Consider the following 8,530-nt stretch of genomic DNA (forward strand, 5'->3'; position numbering starts at 1 on the left):
GCCCTTACCTTCACCTTCCCTTCATCGTTTTTTTTTACAACCACCATTAACAAGCTTAAAACAAACCTAAAAAAATAATAATAATAATAAAATAAAATAAAAAGAAAACCTAAATTAACCCACGCCCACAATCAATACCCAACCCAAATTGACTCTAAAAGCTTCCCACCACAACCCCCACCGATTTACATCACCAAAAACCAACGAAAACTCCAAATTTTGGTGCTGCCGCGCCACCACTCCACCACCACCACTGTTGCTTCAGTCGGTCGATTTAAATCCCACCACCACAACCCGTTTAAACCCCCACTACATTCCAAACTTCCAATGGCTCAACAACGCCGAATTTTACCGGAGCAAGCTTTTACCGGCGACCACTTTGCGCCGTTTTACGGTGACGAGATGATCAGTCGAGACTGGAATAGCTTGTGGTACTCGACTGGAGCCTATTACCACGAGGACTTAGTCCGACGGTTCTACGATACGAGGGAGATGGAAGGGACTAGGATTTTTGTTGTTGTGGAGAAGAGGCGGAAGGAAGTGACGACTGGGTTGTTGGCTGAGATTCTAGGCATCCCGCCTAGAATCCATCTGGATGTCACCCTGCAGGAGTCCCAACATAATGGGGTAGAGCCATTGATGCACGAGACAGTTATTGGAGGCGACTACAATGCGAGATCGCATTGTGTTCGACAGGCTTCCCTTAGGACCAACCAGCTGGCTACAGCTCAATGGATTGGTCGGAACGTCCTGGGGAAGGAGAAGGTTAGCGACATCGGCCTGAACTGCCTCCATATCTTATGGATACTCGAGGAGCGAATCACGAAGTTTCAGATCTTGGAGTTTCGCTTAGCATGATTAGGGGAGTAGGGGAAGTCATTTGCCCCTCTCCCCCGTGTTGATAACCAAGATCATGTTGAAGTTGAGAGCAGCATTTCGATCGATAGGACGTACATCACCCTACACCGTAACCCGCGCATCTATAGGGAGTGTGTCCAACGGTTTTGGAGGTTGGCTGAGGATAGAGAAGAAGAAGAGGCTGATGGAGAGGAGAATGCCGAGGAGGCTGGGGGAAATCAGAATGCCTCGGAGGATGAGGAGGATTTGACGTGTTTTGATGCGGATGCCTTGGAGAGGTGCTGGTCAGATGCAGAACGCATGGCTGTGATTCATCGTGGCATGCGTTCGCTCAACACTATCTGCGAAGACCTCCGGACTCGACAGGCAACGATGCATCATAACTTCGAGGTCCGTACCCAGAGAGAGGACGAGAGGTGGGAACAGATGAGGGCCGAGCTAGAAGCTCAGCGCCAGTTCCGGGAAGAGATGCTTACACGAGTCCCACCTCACGGGGACTCTCCTTCTGAGGACACACCATCGAGGCACGAGCGTCGTTGCCGAAGGACGAATGGTGCTGGCCCATCAGGAGCCCAGGAGCAGTCTCCGGACCATGTGCCCTCCGCTACCAGTTCCGGAGTAGTTAGGGATAGTATAGTTTGATGTTTTATGTTTTATTTGTAGTTTCATTACTGTCATTTATTTTTATGTAAGTTTATTTCCGTAATTTGAATTTTGTAGTGAAATGTACTCCGAATGAATTATTTTTAATATAATGGGTTATTTTCATTATGCGTGGTTGTTTAATATTGACCCCACCTTCCCAACTTGTTTGGGGGTGGTTTTATCTATTCCAGTATGAGTTTTATATAACCCTCGTGTTAGAATTTATTATGAGTCAAGGTGAAAATATGGCTGTTTAGGCATATATATGAATAAGTATCATGGTAGGATGAAATCTAGATTAAATAGGTACATTCTATCATAAAATCAACCTAAAAGATACTGGGGTTTGAATTAGAATCAAGGAAATGAGTTGTTTCCATTTTGGGTTTGGAAATTTTAGGATTTCCGGAAACTGCCGTAATTAGTTTTGGCAACTTCCCGATCCATTTTAGCAACTTAAAACCTATATAAACTTCATACAATCTACACTCACAACTCACACTACACCTAAACTCCATCACTCACCTTTCACTCCCACGATTCCCACATTTCGGCTCATTTTCCGAAGTTTCAAAGAACTCCGAAAGCTTTTCAAGATTCTACAGGAGGAGGCGCACTTTCGCCTCAGATATTTTTTTTCTGAGTTTTTGTCGAAGCTCGCCGCTTCAAGCTGAGCGACCGTGCTCAAACACTGGAAATTTCAATTTCTTCAGAGCGCACTCGCGCCCTGACTTCCATGGACCGGAAAATTTCCAGTTTTCCGTGGGTACTTTCTGGATCATTCGCAGCTATTCCAAAGCATAATTTTGAGATGACATCTCCAACATTGATACCGAAACAGTCTTTCGAAGGTTTGTTCCAAAGCACTACTTATGGTGCTTGGTTTCGCGAAGTGATCACATACGTTGGCTGGGAGCCGCTTATGGTAAGACCCAATGCACTTTATTCTCCAACACTAGCATCTTATTTTTACGATAATTGCATTTTCTTTGAAAGATCAGATGGAGAACAAGTGTTCTCCATCAACATTGATAATGAACCAATGGAAATTACCAGGTTCTTGCTAGTATTTGTTCTTGGACTTGCTATGCCCGCTGAAATACAAGACCCATAGTGCTATTGGGTAGATAATATGTATGTCTACACTTATGAGTTTTTGCATGAGTCGTATGGGGCGGGCATTTTCCGTATCGAGGACCAAGGGGACTATAACGTCGCTTTTGGTAGCCTGTCCATGAACATAGGAACTGTTATGTTTTGGATCATGCTAAACATTTTAGGGGAATGGCGTTTTTCTTCTATGAATGATGCCACTTGCAGCGTTTTCCTTACTTTAGCCACGGGACGTATGTGTCATGACCTTCCCCGAACCTTGATGTCTAGTTTAGCTCGATCCCATAGCATGAGGCATAAGTTCCTTCTTATGCCTGTTCTAATTTCCGTGATTATGCTATGTTTCTTTTCCCCGTTTTTGTACACGTTTTCACGGATTGGATTACGGTCAACACCGCATGCGACCCACCAATAGTATTATTCGATCTTTCCGCGTAATGACTTGGCAAGGGTGGAGGATACAACCTCATCAGGTTGCACCCTACACCGTCGTCGACCAAGTGGCTCTTAATAGGTTAGCAATAATAGATGATAAATGGGGGAAGCCCGGCAAATTATCATGGCATGGCAGGATGCAAAGGAACCTCACTTCTTTATGGAAGAAGAGGATGAGGAAGATGATGAGTAATGCGGGAGATAAGGTAAGTTTCATTCTAGTTAGTGTCTGCTTATGTCCCAAGCAATTTCATTCTTATTAACCCCATAATGGGTAGAACTCGTATAGAGTTGCGTCAGTTTTTATTTCCTTTATTAGTACGTTCTAACTTTGTTTTGCGGATGTTCCGAATTTCACACGTTTCAATGGTATTTTTCTTACCCTCTTTATTTACAATGCTTTGAGGACAAAGCATGCTTCTTTGTTTGGGGGCATAGAAACACGTGTAATTAAGGCATCTGTTAGGATATAGATAGAGTTAATATGCATTTGTTTTCTAGTTAAAATTTTAAAAAATTCAAAAATATAAATAAATAAGTTCATGCTATACACTTAGGAATAGTGGTATTGTTTTCCTTCTATGCTCTTAACAATCTAGAAGTCTCAATGTAGCTTTTGCATTAGAATAATTGTTAGAAACTTAGGTTAATATGTAGGTAATAGTCTTTGCATCTATCTATAAATATATTACATGAGTATCTATGATTGTTAGCAGTAAGTTTCTGAAATCTAGGCTAGAGTACTTATTCTACAAATCCTGTGAAAATATAGCCTAAAGCCTTATATGAGCGAAACATTTGAGAAATGACACAAGGGAGAAGTAAAATCCGGATAGAGAAATCACACGTCCACTTGCTTGATCATTATGCCATATCCTAAGTGAGAATTTAGGCCCTTTTTTTAACGATATAGCCAAAAATTCAAACCTATGAATTATTTCCCGCTAGTCGCCCCTCTGAGCCTTTCTTTAGCCTTTCATAAACCACAATCCCTTTACCCTATTACAAAAACAAAAACAAAAAAAAAATAATAAATCAACCTACCCAATTTAGAATAAGTCTGAGAATAGAATGAGGAAGAAAGAAGAAGAGAAAAAATTGTGTAAACAAAAGTTAGTTAATTGCTTCAGAAAATAAAGAAAAGAAGTTTCCACCCAAGGAAAAGAAAAAAAAAATAGAAATAAATAAAAACTCCAAAAATAGAAGAAAAGGGAGTCAAAAGCCAAAGAAAAGAAAAAAAAAAAAAATATGGCTAGGGATGGAAACAAAGTATAGAAGTAAAAGAAAATAACAAGGTTTTCTAAGTTACATAATATGAAAACTCTATTATCTCGGACTTGTCCTTTTGAATATCCATTTCCTTCCTTCTTAAACCATCTCCTAATCCCCGCAACACCTAATAAAGACCTCTAGCTCAATTAGGAATAGGTTAGTGTGATAGTAAGTGGCAGATGTGTTTGATCGACCGGCTTCCTTGTTGTCATTGAGATTGTAAGGTAAAGTGTGCCCAATCAAGACTAGAGTAAATAAACTTGAGTGGAAAAATCGAGTGTTGTATCTTGACTATTATTGTGAGAACCTACTTAGGGCGTTATTCCGAAGTTTCAAAACGAACCCGCTAGGCATTTCATAGTATTACTCATTGTATATATGTTATTGTAGATGATTGATTATTATGCATATATTAGCTTAGATTTCGACTTGATTACTCTATATGCATTGCTAATGAGAGGTATAGATAATTTAGAGCATGAATAAGGAAACAATAGTTTTATTTCTTAGTCGTTGTAGTATAGATGAAGTTTGTGAGTACCTTCACTGGAAAACTCTCACGACGCTTATAACTCGTCCACTAGGGAATTCCTAGTGGTTTAAGCGCCTTGTCAGATATGGTCAATGCAATCGCGACTCAATAAAGAGAGTAGTTAGAACTCCATTTTTGGTCACTTATTCTAATTTCTCATCTTTGCTTGAGAACAAGCAAAATGCTGTTTGGGGTGGTTTGATAAGAGCCCAAACTGTAGTTTTAACCACGTAACAGACATACTTTTAGACCAATTATGTGAGTAATAATTAAGAGTTAACACTGATTACGTGTTTTTATGCATTTCAGGTTTCAAAGTCCATTATGTGCAGAAATGTGCCACTTTAGCAAGATAAAGAAGCAAAGGTCGGTTACTAAGGAGTTCCATGATTAAAGGCCAAGATTCAAGAAGACAAAGCCTTTCTAAAGCCCGGTCAAAAGCTGAAAAGTCGACGCGGGCAGAAATAGCACACAAAGCCAGTAGAACTTCCGAAGGCCATATCTTTGGACTCAGACCTCGGAATGGGGCCTATCTTATGTCAAAACGACCGGCTCGGAAAGAGCTTTCCAATGGTCTAAGTCTTGACCCAATCAGAGGAGCAGAAGTGGACGGAAAGTCTGTTGAAGCCAACTGCAGCTGAAGAGGCCTTTTTGGACTGAAAGAATTGGGTTTTGGGCCTGATTCTCTAGCCCAAAATATGGCTCCAATCCCATGCACGATTTTTGGATCTGAAAGTATAAAAACAAAAGCTTAGCTCTTTGTTAAGGGTAGATTTCTTGGTAGATAGTTAGACCTAGAAATAGATTAGATTAGTAGCCTCCATTAATGAATTCTAAATCTAGTTTTTCATGTAGATTAATTAAGTTTAGTTCCATTTCAATTATTGTATTAGATTAAACCTTTGAATCTTGTTCTTCATTTTGATTAGATCAATAAAGTAGTATTTTTATCAATTTCAATTTTTGTCATTTCCATTTCTAGATCTAATTTCAATTCCTGTCCTTATTTCATTTTAGTCATTAAATTAGATTTCATTATTGTTTAATTAAGTAAATTTCAATTCTTTATATCATGTTTAGTTTAAATGTAATCGGAAATGATTGCATAATGATTCTCGGCTAAACCTCCATTAGAGGGGGTTGAGAAGCCTTGATGAAAGCTTGATTCCGAATATCGTAAAATCGTCGTAATTTCCTTTCCACTCTAGAAACGATTAGTTCACCATGAGAATGGGTTTAATCGTTCACATGCTAGTTATGAATTTGTAGGAATGCCATGTGTAATAGGGATTAGGAAGAACCAATTGTTACGCGGAAGCAGGTTCAATTCGGATTACGACGATTCGTCGTTAATAGGATTAAGTCGAGTTAAGGTGGAATCAATCCCCCTCTAATTCCTTATCATAGAATCAACGTAGCATTCCCTTAGTTGTCCTAATAGTTGACTAGTGGATCTCGTTGGTAGTTGCATCGTAGTCTAGTTGCCTTTTCGTAAATGTCTCATTAGACCTTAGAGTTAGAGTACTTACACGTGAGAGCACAACATGCGGAAGGACTGAGAGTGGAACGAATCACTCTACTCCACTATATCTCATAGGATTGAGAGTAGAAATCTTTGATAACATATATGAGTAAAAGATAGTTCTAGTTTACTTACGTTTTGAGTTTTATCGTTCATTTCGTAGGTAAACTATTAATTTTATGTTTTATCATGTACAGGGACGCTTCGTTAAGCAATTCCACCTGAGTTGCCCTTGCGCCATTGTTGGCGACTCCACCTTGAATGACTTCGTCTTCAAATTCTACATGATCTGTGTTGTTTGTCCCAACCGAACCATCGGCTCTGATACCATTTGATAGGGCCTAGCACACAGTCGGACCTTGGGCCCATAAGCTTTACGGATTTAACTAGTACCAATATTGTCCCCAACTTAACCACCCATTGGGCTTAGGCCAACACATGGCCATGGGTGTGAGATTTTATCTGAAAAGTCCTTGGTTCTAGTTAGTGATCTTCCCACTTTATCAACCCATGATGAACTCCTTTCTTCTCCCATGTGGGACTATTAGATTTTAGGTTCACAATACCCAACACAATCAAATCAAGATAGTGCAAGATTAGTTAACAGTGGTCTTCGGGTTCGAGTGCAACAATTTTTTCCAGAATGTGAGCTTTGTCAACGTCAAACTGTTTATCCTCTTTATCAGTGTTGAAGCCTCCAAAGAGTCGAACAAGTTTGTTGCTATTCACAACGAGTATGCCTATGGGAAGGCATGTTCGGATTAACAACAAATAGGCTGAACACACGAAACGCCTCCAACTGGATATTCTTACTGTTTGTTTCCCTGAGAAGATTCATTAGGATCCGTAGATTATCCATGGATCTTACATACCACATCATAACCGCAGAATTTGTAATGCGATCACATAACACCTCTCCGAAAGTGTCACGCCTTGTCTTACGGTGATGTAGTTGGGATTTTCTAGGAGCTTGGAATTGTATTCAACGAAAAACCAGTCGTGATTTTTTGTAAGGAACTCAGCAACAATAGATTTATGCCTTGTCATAAGCTCTTTAAAAGTAGACGAAACATCTGATGCAATCTCAAAATTTGGAAGATTCATAAACCAGAAAAACTTCTTCATATGGTGCTTAGATTCCAATACATACCTAGCAATACTTTGTTGATGAATGCACTCCCTTAACATTGAACCATAAACTAAGGCCAGAACAGGATCTTCCTCTTCATACCCCGATATCAAAACATCAATAAGATCTTTATTTGCTTCCAAATAATCGGATGTAATCAACCGTGATTGAACCTGCTACCTTTGCAAATTTGCAACGACTTGAGTAGCATCATTACAAGCCCTTAAGTTCATCTTTGGAATGAAAATAATCAAAAGACGCAAAAGTTGTGTATTCTTTTTGAAGAATTCCTTAGTCGGCCAAGCCGCAAGTTTTCGAACTGGTTCTGATTCAGTACTACCAAAGAGAATGTGCTTCAATTCGCGGATGTGCTGACTTAGTTCTAATAACTTATTTTCTCGCTTGGCTTCACTGAAAGTAGTACTAGAGTTGTTGGTGTTGAGAAACACAAGAAGGTCTTGTGTTCGACAAACATTCTCTGCTGGAGTTTTTGGCTTCGACTTAAAGATGCTCTTCATGTTCTTCGCCAAGCAACCAATCCGAACATTGGAAGAATCTGTATACATGTTGAGTGACCTCTCAAAACAGTGTTGAATTCTATGTTAGTGGTGATGCTAGGAGAGTTGAGACATAGATATATTAGAGAAACCAAGAATAAGAACAGAGAAGACTAGAGATTGATTAGGGTTGGAGTTTAGAGTCTTAGATACATTGTTCTCTACCCAGAGTTACATACTTATACTAAAACTAAAACATGATAATATAAACTACTAGATATGGATGTCCACACTTATAGAAACATGGGACTTTCCATATTGGACATATTCTAATACTGACATATTCTAATACTCCCCCTCAAGCTGTAATTACGCAAACTATGCAAATTACAACTTGGATTACAAAAAACAAAAGATAAGAATATTGCTCCTCCTTTCGTATAGAACTGTCTTTAGTTGAAGAACTCGAACAACTGTTGAGACGTTCTGGAGGTGAAACTGTCGGTGTAGGCAATGGCCTAACCTGA

At 39.6% G+C, this 8,530-nt stretch overlaps 1 pseudogene; it reads right to left on the bottom strand.

The window, feature by feature from the left end:
• Positions 1 to 6,977: 6,977 nt before the first annotated feature.
• LOC147515587 (putative MO25-like protein At5g47540 pseudogene) lies at positions 6,978 to 8,024 on the bottom strand (annotated as a pseudogene).
• Between the last annotated feature and the right edge of the window lie 506 nt (positions 8,025 to 8,530).

This window comes from Coptis chinensis, chromosome 2 (genome assembly GCF_015680905.1).
Source record: "Coptis chinensis isolate HL-2020 chromosome 2, ASM1568090v1, whole genome shotgun sequence".
Classification (NCBI taxonomy): Eukaryota; Viridiplantae; Streptophyta; class Magnoliopsida; order Ranunculales; family Ranunculaceae; genus Coptis; species Coptis chinensis.